Genomic DNA, 14,744 nt, shown 5'->3' with positions numbered 1-14,744 from the left:
GTGTGTGTGTGTGTGTGTGTAGTGTATGTATATATGGTATATATATCTATATTATATCAATATATATATATATATTTATATACTATAATATATATATATATATCAAATGGTATATATATGTATATACGATCACTTATATTATATATAATATACGTAATATATATTATTATTTATACATATATATATATATATTTTAAGAATAGTTATATATATATATATATAGAGTCTTGAATATATATACTATATCGATATATTATGTATATTATATATATATATATATACATATATATATATATGTATATTTTATATATATATAATTTATATAGAGGAGAGAGATGAGAGAGAGAAGGAAGAGAGAGAGACGAAGACGAGAGAGAGAGAGAATGAAGAGAAGTGATATACGAGAGAGAGAGAGTGAGACGACGTACTAAGAGAGAGAGAGACGAGAAGAGATAGAGAGAGAGTGATACATATATGAATAGGTTTAAAGATATATTATATATATATATATATATATTAATAGTTATATAGAGTCTACGTAATATATAGCATACAGACTATATATACATATTATATATATATATATATAATATATATATATATATATATATATTAGATATGTGTGTGTGTGTGATGTGTTTGGTGTGTTGTGTGTGTGTGTGTGTGTTAAGTGTGTGTTGGTGTGTGTGTTTGTGTGTGCGTGTGTGTGTGTGTGATGTGTGTGATGTGTGTGGGCGTGTGTGTGATGTGTGTGTGTGTGAAATGTTACTCTATAATATACCACATATTCACATCTATATCTATCAATATCACATATATATATGATATATCCTACGTACTATATATATAAATATCATATGTGTGTATTCTACTATATATATCGTATATATATATATATATATATATATATATATATATATATATATATATACATAAATATACATGCAAGCAAACAAACAGACTGACAGAGAGAACAAAAGTGAGAAAGAGTACGTGAGGGAGATGATAAAGATGTGGACTTAATTAAGGTCAAGCTTTACAAACAACAGTTATGATTACCATGATGATATTCTATCCTATTTATCATTATTGGTTTTATCTAAGGTTGAGATAATATTACCACTAAGAAAAAGTAATTGCATCAATTAACAGTAAATATGATATTGATAATTACGAAAACCAAACTAAAGAAGTAATAATGGTGATGATTGCAATGATAAAAATTATGGTAATTATAATGATTATGATAAATTACCAATTATAGTGATGATTATAACAATGGCAATCATTATCATTATCATGGTCATTGTTATTATTAGTATCATTGTTATCAGTAGTACTATTATTACTATTAACATTATTATCATCATCATTATCAGTATCTTTTTTATCACTATTGCCATTACTATTATAATTATCATTATGATAATTATGATCATTGTTATTACAATCATTATCATCACAATCATTATTGTTATTATCATTGTTATTGTAATTGTTATTGATACTATCATCATTATTGTCATTATTATTATCATTATCATAATCCTCATTATCATCATCATTATGATTATAATTATCATCATTATCATCATAATTATCGTCATCATCATCAGTATTTTCATATCATATCATAATTGTCATTATCATCATTACATTGATAATCAATATCATTATTGTTATTGTTTTCTTTGATATCATTATTATCACTATTACTCTTAATTTTCATTTCCGTTATCATTACTATCATCATGATCATTATTGTCATTACTGAAGGTATTATTTTCGGTAATTTTATCATTATTAGTATCATCGTTGTCCTTTTCCTTACTACTTTAATTGCTCTCATCATTTATCATGATCATTATTGTCGTTACTATTCTTACCATCCTTATCATTATTATTCATCCTTATCATTATCATTATCATCATTATCATTAATAGCATCCGTTGCAGTATTAGTAGTAGTAGTAGGAACGTTTGTTCTAGTATAAGCATCACTGTAATCATCATTATTATCATCATCATTATCATTATTTGAATTATCATTGTTATCATCATCGTTATTGTCATCGTTATTATTATTATTATTATCATTGTCACTATTTTTATCATTATCATCATCGTTATTGTCATCGTTATTATTATTATTATTATCATTGTCATCATTATTATTGTTGATATTATGATTGCTCTTGTCATCATTATTATTATTATCATTATTATTGTCATCATTATTATTATATTCATTATCATTATCATCATTATTATTATATTCATTATCATTATCATCATTATTATTATATTCATTATCATTGTTATTATTATTATTATATTCATTATCATTATCATCATTATCATTGTCATCATTATTATTGTCATCATTATTATTATTATCATCATCATCTTTATTATCAGTATCATTATTATTGTCATCATAATTATTAATATCATTATGATTATCATTATCATTATCAGTATTATCATTATTATTGTCATCATTCTTATTATTATCATTATCATAATCCTCATTATCATCATCATTATGATTATCATCATTACATTGATAATCAATATCATTATTGTTATTGTTTTCTTTGATATTATTATCACTATTACTCTTAATTTTCATTTCCGTTATCATTACTATCATCATGATCATTATTGTCGTTACTATTCTTACCATCCTTATCATTATTATTCATCCTTATCATTATCATTATCATCATTATCATTAATATTCATCCTTATCATTATTATTCATCCTTATCATTATTATTCATCCTTATCATTATTATTCATCCTTATCATTATTATTCATCCTTATCATTATTATTCATCCTTATCATTATTATTCATCCTTATCATTATTATTCATCCTTATCATTATTATTCATCCTTATCATTATTATTCATCCTTATCATTATTATTCATCCTTATCATTATCATTATCATCATTACATTGATAATCAATATCATTATTGTTATTGTTTTCTTTGATATCATTATTATCACTATTACTCTTAATTTTCATTTCCGTTATCATTACTATCATCATGATCATTATTGTCATTACTATTCTTACCATCCTTATCATTATTATTCATCCTTATCATTATTATTCATCCTTATCATTATCATTATCATCATTACATTGATAATCAATATCATTATTGTTATTGTTTTCTTTGATATTATTATCACTATTACTCTTAATTTTCATTTCCGTTATCATTACTATCATCATGATCATTATTGTCGTTACTATTCTTACCATCCTTATCATTATTATTCATCCTTATCATTATTATTCATCCTTATCATTATTATTCATCCTTATCATTATTATTCATCCTTATCATTATTATTCATCCTTATCATTATTATTCATCCTTATCATTATTATTCATCCTTATCATTATTATTCATCCTTATCATTATTATTCATCCTTATCATTATTATTCATCCTTATCATTATTATTCATCCTTATCATTATTATTCATCCTTATCATTATTATTCATCCTTATCATTATCATTATCGTCATTACATTGATAATCAATATCATTATTGTTATTGTTTTCTTTGATATTATTATCACTATTACTCTTAATTTTCATTTCCGTTATCATTACTATCATCATGATCATTATTATTATCATTATTGTTGTTATCATTATAAATATTATCGTTATTGTTGTTATCATTATTATCATTATCATTATTATTGTCATCATTATTATTATTATCATCATTATTGCCATCATTATTATTATTATCATCATTATTGCCATCATTATTAATATTATCTTTATTGTCATTGTTATCCTTATCATTATTGTCATTATCATTATTATGATAATTTGTGATTATTTTCTTCATTATTTTTACTATTATTATTATCATTATTTTTTATCATTGTTATTATTATTATTATCATTATTATTGTCATCATTATTATTATTATCATCATCATTATCATTATCACCATTATTGTTGTTGTTATCATTATCTTATCATCTTTATTAGTATTGTTATCATCATTACTATACTGATATCATCATCATTGTTACTATTATCATCATTATCATAATCATTGTTACTATTATTATCATTATCATAATCATTGTTAACATTATAATTAAAATTATTACTATTATCATTATTATTATAACTATTATTATCGTGATCATTATGATTGATGCTATCGTTCTTACTTTTATCTTTATCATCATCATATTATCATCATCATTGTTGCTATAATCAACATCATTATATTCATCATGGCCCTCGTTCTGAAACTAATCCTTAGAAATATCATTATCATAATTTTTATCAATATTGTTATTATTATCATGATTATCATCATCATAATCTTTATCAATATAATCATCACTATTATGATTATCATCATAATAATCTTTATAACTATAATTATCATTATCACGATTATCATCATCATAATCGTTATCAATATAATTATCATTATTATGATTATCATCATCATAATCTCTATCAATATAATTGTCAATATTATGATCATCATCATCATAATTCTTATCATCATAATTATCATTACTATGATTATCATCATCGTAATTTTCATATATGCGTGTGTTTCTGTGCGTGGGAGGGAGGGGTGTGTGTGGGTGCTTATCTCGTGTACTCTAACTACGGTTTCTTTTCCATTGTTCAACGACGGACTCAATTCAGCTGTAAATTCCTTTGTTCCATAGGTTTTCGCACTTTTTCTTTTCATTTCGTGCTTGGTAGTTACCTTCCCAGAGATTATGGTTCAACTTTTGGTTAACTGTGCCAAAGGAATATGTTTTTTGTTTCATATGTATATAAACATTTATATATATATATATATATATATATATATATATATATATATATATATACATATATACGCAAATATATCTATCTATCTATCTATCTATCTATATATATATCTATCTATCTATATCTATATATATATATATATATATATATATATATATATATATATAATATAGAATATTTTGCGTATAATATGTATGTATTGTGGTATATAAAATATAAATGTGCAAATATAAATTATTGTGCATATATATATATATATATATATATTATATAATATAGATATATAAATATAATATTATATATGTGTACATTGATATATATATATATATATTTTTATATAATATATTATAATAACTATATATTTATATATATATACTAATATATATTTATATCTATATATATATATTATAAATATACTATATATATATGATTGCCTATATATGCTAATATATTTGCCTTATAAATGTAAGTATTTGTTTGCCTAGTTATATAAAAGTATTTGGTGTATAAAAATATCACCATATAATATATAATATATATTTATAATTATATGTATATGTGTGTTGTGTGTGTGTTGTGTGTGTGCCCTAGTTGTGATTGTGTGTGTAGTTGTTGTGTGTGTGTGTTTGAGTGTGTTGTGTGTGTGTTTGTGTGTATGTGTGTATGTTTTGTGTAAGTGTATGTGTGTTTGGTGTGTGTAAAGTGTGTGTAAGTGTAGTTTGTTGTTGTGTTGTGAATGTGAGTGATAGTGTGTGTTGTGTTTGTTGTGGAGTGTGTGTGTGTGTGTGTGCATATGCATTTATATATATATATATATATAATATAATTATTTATATATATATATATATATATATATATATAATATATACATAATAATAATATATAATATATATAAATATATATATTTTTTAATATATATATATATATATATATATATATTTTATATAGTATAATTATAAATATATATATATATATATATATATATATATCATTCTCTCTATCTCCATTGATTCTTTCTCTCACTCTCTCTCTCGCTTTCACACTCACTTCATGTACATACGCCTATTCGTCTTAATTAAAAACTATACATGCATGTGCATATATTGTCATTTTACACCTCTGCTTTTTCTGTTCCTGTTTATAAGGCATGTGATCAGCATGGGAAAGGAACAGACTGCCGGTACAGGAAAGTTTCCTCTGTTTTGTGCAATATGTGTTGATTTACTTGCCTGTTCTAATGCAACGTGCAAAAAAAAAATCTACATTGCCTGGGCTAAACGTGTTTGTGAGAAAACAGTTGGATGTTAATTCAGGTTGAGAAATTTCGTGCCTATGTTCTGTATGTATTTGCAATGTGTAAATGTTTATTTATGCACTATGTAAGTTGTTTAAAACATTTGTTATGAGAGAGGGGGGGTGGGAGTGAGAGAGAGAGAGAGAGAGAGGGAGAGAGAGATACACAGATGTGTGTGTGTGTGTGTGTACAGATAGAGAGAAAGAGTGATAGACAGAGAGAGAGAGAGAGAGAGAGAGAGAGAGAGAGAGAGAGAGAGAGAGAGAGAGAGAGAGAGAGAGAGAGAGAGAGAGAGAGAGAGAGAGAGAGAGCACATGTGATAAGCAGCACATGTGAAAATTCCGACCAAAAAAAGGGGAGAGAAATTGCACACATCCTATCTCTCCGACCCGCCTTTTTAACTTCCTTTTTCCCCTTGGACAACTAGATTCCATTCCGCTTCGCCATCGTCAACAAGTCCCCTCGGCGACGGAAGGCGTAAGAAGTGAGGGGATAAAGAGAAGAGAGGAAGAGTATAGAGAGGAAAAAGAGGGAAGAGAGGTGATGGGAAAGAGAGGAGAGGGGTAGAGGGTGAGGAGTAAGGAGAGGAGAGAGGGGGAGAGCGGAAAAGGGAAGAGTATTAGAGAGAGAGGTGATGGGAAAGAGAGGAGAGGGGTAGAGGGTGATAATAAGTGAAAGAGGAGAGCGAAGAAAGGAGAGGGGAAAGTGAAGAGAGAGTGAAATGGTGAAAAGAAAAGAAAGAGGAGAGGGAAGAGAGAAGAGGGTGAGAGAGTGGAAAGGGAGAAAGAGGCAAGAGAGAAGATGGGAGAGAGAGAGAAAAGAGCTAATTAGGGAGTGAGAGCGTAGAGGGAAGAGAGAGAGAAGAGAAGAAAGAGAGGGGCGAGGGAGGGGAGAGGACAGAGGCTAGAGGGAAAAGCAGGGTGGAATCGTCCATTAGCCCGTAAGTATCAAGCGCTGTGCTGCTTTATTTGAACTTAATGGAGGGGCGAATCGAGTCAATAATTGTATTTAAGTTGTTTGTCATTTTTTCCTCTCTTCCCTGCCCCGGTCTGGCTAGCTCATTTACGTTTGTTTGTTTGTTTGTTCAACTCTGGCTTAGCTTTGCTTGTCTGTCTCTCATTCACTCCCCTATTTAGCTCGTTCTCTATCTATCCTTTTATCTCTCTCTCTCTCTCATTCTTTCTTTCTCTCTCTCTCTCTCTCTCTCTCTCTCTCTCTCTCTCTCTCTCTCTCTCTCTCTCTCTCTCTCTCTCTCTCTCTCTCTCTCTCTCTCTCTCACTCATCCTCTCTCTCTCTCATTCTCTCTTTCTTTCTCTCTCTTCTTATCTCTGTCTCTGTCTCTGGCTCTCTCTCTCTCTTTCTCTCTCTCTCTCTCTCTCTCTCTCTCTCTCTCTCTCTCTCTATATCTATATATATATATATATATATATATATATATATATATATATATATATATATATATATATATATATATGTCTGTCTCTACCTCCCTGCATATATCTCCTTCTTTCTATCTTTTAATCTCTTTGTGTGTCTGTGTGTGTGTGTGTGTGTGTGTGTGTGTGTGTGTGTGTGTCCATATCTAACGATAAAGGGGCTCTTCAAAACTTTCTTATCGTTATTATCAAGATATATCCAGTAAGTATCCGGGCTTATAACACCTTCAATTAGCTGATAACGATAAGTATATAGAAAAAAATGTGATAAACGTAAGAACATTTGAAATTATAAGATCCAAGAAACCGAAAAACGTAGATGATGTGATATTGATGATGGTGATGATGATGCTAATGATAATGATGAAAGTGATAGTAATGATGGTTATGATAATGATTATGATTATCAATATAACAATGATGATGATGATAATAATGATAATAACCATAACGATAACAGTGATAATAATATTGATGATGATGATAGTAATACTTGTAGTGATAACAGCATTGATGATAATAAGTACTGGTAATGATCATAATGATAACAGTTATGATATTATTAATGATCATAATATAAATTACAATCGCATCTTTAATCGTAGTGGCGGTAATTATTTTCAAGATAATAACAATATCACAACAAATATTACGATAATGATAAAAGATATTACAAAAAATAAGAAGATAGTTATGATAATAAAGAGTATTACATAATCTCGATATAATTACTTACAACAATATTAATCCCCATTAAAAGCTAAAACGCAATTCGAGAGCGCAAACCTTCCAAGGACGCCCAAAAATCTCCACTCAAACTCCTTTTACTCTACTACTAGCACTACACCTCCTCTCCTTTCTCCTGTTCATCTTCCTCTTCGTTATCCTCTTCTACCTTCTCCTCCTCCTTACCCCCTCTTCTTCTTCCTCCTCTTCCTCCTTCTCTTCCTCCTACCCCATCCCTAAATCCTCCTTCTTTTGTTAAAACCCTTACCTCTCTTTTCTTAGAATTGTTATGAAACACAACTGAAGTACAGAAGAAAAATAAGAAGGAGACTACAATAAATATAGAATTACTTCAATAAGAAACGGAAATTTCGTTTTTTTTTTTCTCTCTCTCTCTTTCTTTCTTTCTTTTTTTTTCTCTGTAAATTATATTCGGATTATTCTGCCTGTTCTTGTTCTTTTTCCTTTTGATAAAAGGAAGAAGAAGGAGAAGGAGAGGGTTTTGGAGAGGGAAGAAGAAAGGGGGAATAAAAGAGAGAGAGGGGGGGGAAAGGAGAAAAATAAGGGTGAGAAGATAAAGGACGGGAAGGAGAATAAGATAGAGAGAGAGAGAGAAGATAGATAGAGAGAGGGAGAGAGAGAGAGAGAGAGAGAAAGGGGGAAAGGAAAAAGAGAAAAATAATGGACGGGAAGGAGAATAAGATAGAGAGCGAGAGAGAAGATAGAGAGAGAGGGAAAGAGAAAGGATGGAGAAAGGAGAAAGAAAAGGGTAGGGAGATGATGGACGGGAAGGAGAATAAGATAGATAGAGAGAGAGAGAAAAAGAGAGAGAAAACAAAGAACGTTATCATGGAGTGTATATCTGCAATATTTCGGAAATATACATGATAAAGGAAAGTCTCTCAAACGTGTTTGAAAGTGAAAGGGTAAAGATAAAAGAAAAGATAACAACTATCGGTAGTAGTAAGCATAGTAATGATAAATGACATGGCAATGATATGACTACTTGCAGTGATCTTTATCAGTCAATCACCAGTCAATAATTTTATTCGTGTAGTATTGTGGAAGTAATCTTTGGCATTTTATTATGATCATTGTCTTATCATTATGGTCCTTATCATTGTGTTTGTTATTGTTGTCACTAATATCATTATTATTGTTATCATGTTTGTTGTGATGTTGCTGCTCCTCTTTATTTTTTTTTTTTCCATATCCAATCATTATTATTAGTTATAGTGGTAATTACTGCTATCTTTGCTTTAGGATCTATTATCGTTGTTGATAATTATCATCGTCATTATCAACTCAAAATTATTGATGTCATTATCATTATCGTTATTATCATCATTATCATTACCACCAATACAATTACTATCATTACAGTATATCATAGTCCTTATAGACATTATCATCATTGCCATCATCATTATTATTATCATTATCACATTATTGATATTGATATCATTACTTGTTAAGGGTCAAGGATTACTTTTTTTTTTCTTCTTTTTTTTTCTTCTTTTTTTTTTTTACACGGAATAGGTTATCCAAGAAAACTCAAAGAACATCAAATAACAAATTCATCTACAAATGAACACACGAACAAAAATATATGCAAGATAACAAGCGGGATTAAGTTGCGTAGTGAAGACTGGTCAAGTGTTAAAGTGTTTAAGTGCCTCTATCTCCGTAATCACTTTCTTGATCACTGTATTGTATTATCTGATACGCTGAACAAATGGGGATTCCAATTATCCAATTAGCCGTACAGAAACACACACACACACACACACACACACACACACACACACACACACACACACACACACACACACACACACACACACACACACACACACACCAAAAAAAAAAATAAAAAATATAAATAATAAAAAAATAATAATATTATTAATAATAAATAATAATAATAATAACAGCTACGAGCACGACAATAACAGAGAGTGATGTTGAGGGCGGTGATCACAGGCAGGTGTCAACAGATGTATTTCTAATTATTAATAGAGTTTGTATAGAAAAAGGAACCATTTTCAACACCGTTATCTACATTGTTATTGTTCTTTCATTTTTTCTTTCGATTATCATTATTATCATTATCATTATTATCATCATTATCATTGCCATTATTATTATCATCATTATCATGAATATAATCATCTATGATAATGTCATTATCATCATTAATATTATCACTATTATTACTATTAACATCACTCTTATAACTATTATTATCATTATCAACATCATATTTATCATTATCATTACTATCATCGCTACAACTGTCATTAGTGTAATAATCATTATTACTGTTGCTTTTATTAAGGTTGTTGATACGGTTATTATCATCCTTATATTGTTATTATCCGTTATCATTATTAATTCCAACACTACAAATTCTCATCATTAATATCATTCTAATCATCATCATTAATTCCATCACAATTCTCATCATTAGTATCATTCTAATTATCATTAATTCCATCATTATTCACATTATTAGTATCATTATAATCATTATTATCATCAACATTAGTAGCAATATCATCATCATTATTTTCGTTACTACCATTGTCATCATAATGTTAGCATTTTTTTTTTTTTTTTTTGTTATCATAATCATCATTATCATAACTATCCTTATCATTATCAATATCAGTACTATCGTAATCGTCATCATTATTGTTATTATCATCGTTATCATTATCACTATCATTATTTTCAACATCTTCAGTTCTATCCTTTATCGCTGTTATTCCAATCATAATCATTATTACTATTGTCATTGTTATCATTACTATCATTTTTACTATTTTCATCATCACTGTCTTGATAGCATTATCTTTATCTTTATCCTCCTCATTATCATTATCATCATTATTATCCTTATTATCATCACCATTATCATTATTGGTTGTAATATCATTCTAATCTATGGTGACCTGCTGTTAAGCATGAAAAGTATAACGTATTTTCCATACAAACTCTGTTTTTCTTTAGATATCAATTCACTAAATTCTATACAATCAATATTATGTGATCTGCCTTACACTTGACAACATTTTTGTTTAAATTCTCTTTCGTGATCTCTTGAATTTTCTTTCTTAATATCCTCTCTTTAAATAAGATATGAAATGCCTTTTTTGTATTTAAATCTATCAATTTTATCTTCCACTAATCTATCCATGGTATTTTAAATGGGATGGTTGTTGTTTTTTTTAGTCTCAGTATTTACAAAATTTGTTACATCTGAAAATTTTAGAGGTGTAGAAACCTATGCTTTTCTATAATTGTGGGTGTATTCATACTGGTTATGGCATATTTATGGTCTGTGAGAAATATGGAAAACTCATCTGAAGCCTCTACATCAATTGTAGGCCATTCTAGAGCCTTTCTTAAGCATTAGCTTTAGCGATGGCATCAGCACCACCACAATGATTTTTCAGTTCTTTCATAGCTGCCTTATACCCATTTTCTAAATCTAAGTTTTTAAAATCCTTTGACAATTGTGTTTGCTTTGCCTGAGGTAAACTGTTCTAAGTAATTTAAGCACTCCTCAGAAGAATTGCAATAATTTACTACTTTAGAATTAAGACGCATATTTAATTGTATGAATTCAAGAGGATTACCATCAAAAGCCTTAACTTCTATCTTAGGTTTTCTTTTCTTTTCTTTTTTTTTCTTTTTTTGGAATAAATTTAAAATTTCCTTATCACTTGTATACTATTTGAGAATGCTTGCAAAATCACCATACCTGGCGGAATTTGCAACAAGTCCTTGGAAATAATTCCGACTTTGTGTGTGTATGTTGACATATTAGCTATAATACCTGGAATCAAAAAAGTTTTTTAGGCTATTCAAATTTTGAAATTTTATGTTCCCTTGGATTACGATAGGAACTTCCTCTACTTCTGGAACTAATTTTCCGTTCAAATTCCTCGACTACTTTCTGTTTGGTTTAGGCAGCATCCTTTTAAATTTCTATAGCAAGCATATCTCTTTCATACTGAAGAGCAAGTTCTTGCCTCTTTAAGTCTGCTTCTTTGAATAGCATATCAGACTTTAAAGCTCTCTCTTTAGATTCAAGTTCAGTTCTCTTTAGTTGTTGTTCTAACTTGATTTGTATTAAGCTTTCAGTACGACTTTTATTAGTACTAGTTTACGTCTAACATTTGCTTGACTTGGAGATTCTTCTTCCTGGGTTTGTAACCGCATTTCAAATATTACCTTGATTTGTGAAATATATATCTCCAAGTCATCTATTTCATTTGATCCCCTTCGTTGCTCTTCATAATTGTCAGTTTCTTCTGAATTATTTGCTCTATTCAACAAAATACAGCATAGCATTTATCAAAGATATAAAATGTTAAAGTTTAATTTCTTCATTTGAAACACCTGATAATAAACGCAAATCATTCTTTAACCTACGCTTTAAGTTTCTTCCTAATGCTTCTTACCTATTCCAGTAAAGGTACCTCTCATCTTTACTAATTCCTATAAGAGTTCCGACTTCTTCTCTGAGCTTATCTTTTTTCCCTCCATCTTCTTCTGCTTCTTTGAGTCCATCTTGTGGGTCTTCACTCTCCTTATTTATCTTCTTCGGCGTAAAACAGACTTACAAATCAACACGGGAACAACATGTAATTTCGTAATGTTGTAATAGGATGCGAAAGAGATTTGAATTGGTCGTAATCCATTATGAGTCCTTTATTAAATTTACTGTGGCTTGGTTCAGTAAGGCTATTATATGATAAATTTAGTAAGGAATAAAACGTGATAATTACAAATCATTTGATAAACAAAAGCACTCGTATGAATATATAGATATGGTACAAAAGGATTATTTCCATGATAAATCCAGACAAAAATACTAAATGAACATTTTTTTTCTATAACAATATCATATTGAAGACACATTTACTCACCAAAATATATGATTTCTCCGAACTTTCTAACGTATTCCTCATGTTTCTGGAAAAGCCTTATGCCTCTACAATAAAGCCTTGAGTTTCATCAATGATTCTTGCACACATTGCGAAGGTAGTGAGTCTTTTGATTCCCAAAGCAGGTCACATTAGCCCAAGCTGAGACCTTTGCCAGGTGATTCTTGCATCCACGTCAACCAGAGGGCTACGAGTTTAAAATAATGTACGTTTTCTGATGTGTATATTAGTTGTATTTGAAAATATTGTCAAATGAACATACAGATATTAATATGATTATAGATTATATTTGTTTTATGAATATGCGTTGCATAAGGTATAATCACGATACATTTATATCTTATTAATCGTTTATAAGTTTCAATATATTCTTGATAACATATTCAGCTATGACTGTTTATTCTTTTATAATAATCTTTAGGTTTTTTACATTACAAATTATCATTACAAAAGACAGAAGGTGTTTTCTTGTTATATAAACAAGAATGCGCTCTTAGTCCCCTCTGCTTAGTGCGACCTTGAGCAGTATAGAAAACAGAATGCTGTATTTTGAGGGAAAACTCAAGTAAATTTCAGGAAATAGTTACAATCTTCATTATTTCAGAAACGAATTTATGTATGATGCTCAGTGGGTCATTGCAGTTATCATCATTAAGATATTATCACTGTTATTATTATTTTTGATATGTTTGCTATTAATCATCGCTATTGTTATCATCACCATCATTATTGTCGCTAATCGTATCATAATCATTGTCATTATCAGTATTATTATTATTGTTAACATCATTGTTATTGCTTATCCTGTTGTTATTATTTCTATTAGCATTCTTATTATTATTATTATCATTTTTATTATCATTATCATTATCATTATCATTATCATTATCATTATCATTATCATTTATCATTATCATTATCATTATCATTATCATTATCATTATCATTATCATTATCATTATTATTATTATTATTATTATCATTATTATTATTATTATTATTATTATTATTATTATTATTACTATTATTATTATTATGAGGATCATCATTATCTTAATTATCTTTATTATCATTGTTGTTAATATATCGTGATATATCAATAGTTATGTTGTTATTAAAAATATCATTATTATTGATAAGGGAATTCGAATATTTTCCTCATTATCACCATATTTATAAATACCATTACTTTCTAAATATAATCATTATAGTCGTTCTAAGTCATTATAATCGTTATATGTAATATCGTTATAATCTGGCAACTACTTCACCCAATAAAGAAAGATCTTTTCCGCTTAATTGTTTCCCTTTTTCACTTTCGCTGTTGCTGTTTTTGTGTCATTCGTGTCCCGATTATCACTTTCATCACTGTCAGTTTTTTTGTTTTTTTTTAATATCATTCCTATAAGTCTCTTTACCATCATTTTACATAAACGCTATTCTCATTATGATATCCGATATCATTACCGTCATATCTTTTCTTTTG

This window comes from Penaeus japonicus, unplaced genomic scaffold (genome assembly GCF_977035675.1).
Source record: "Penaeus japonicus unplaced genomic scaffold, GWHDUDI00000001_assembly GWHDUDI00000005, whole genome shotgun sequence".
NCBI classification, from domain to species: domain Eukaryota; kingdom Metazoa; phylum Arthropoda; class Malacostraca; order Decapoda; family Penaeidae; genus Penaeus; species Penaeus japonicus.
Note: the sequence above shows the minus strand (reverse complement) of the source record.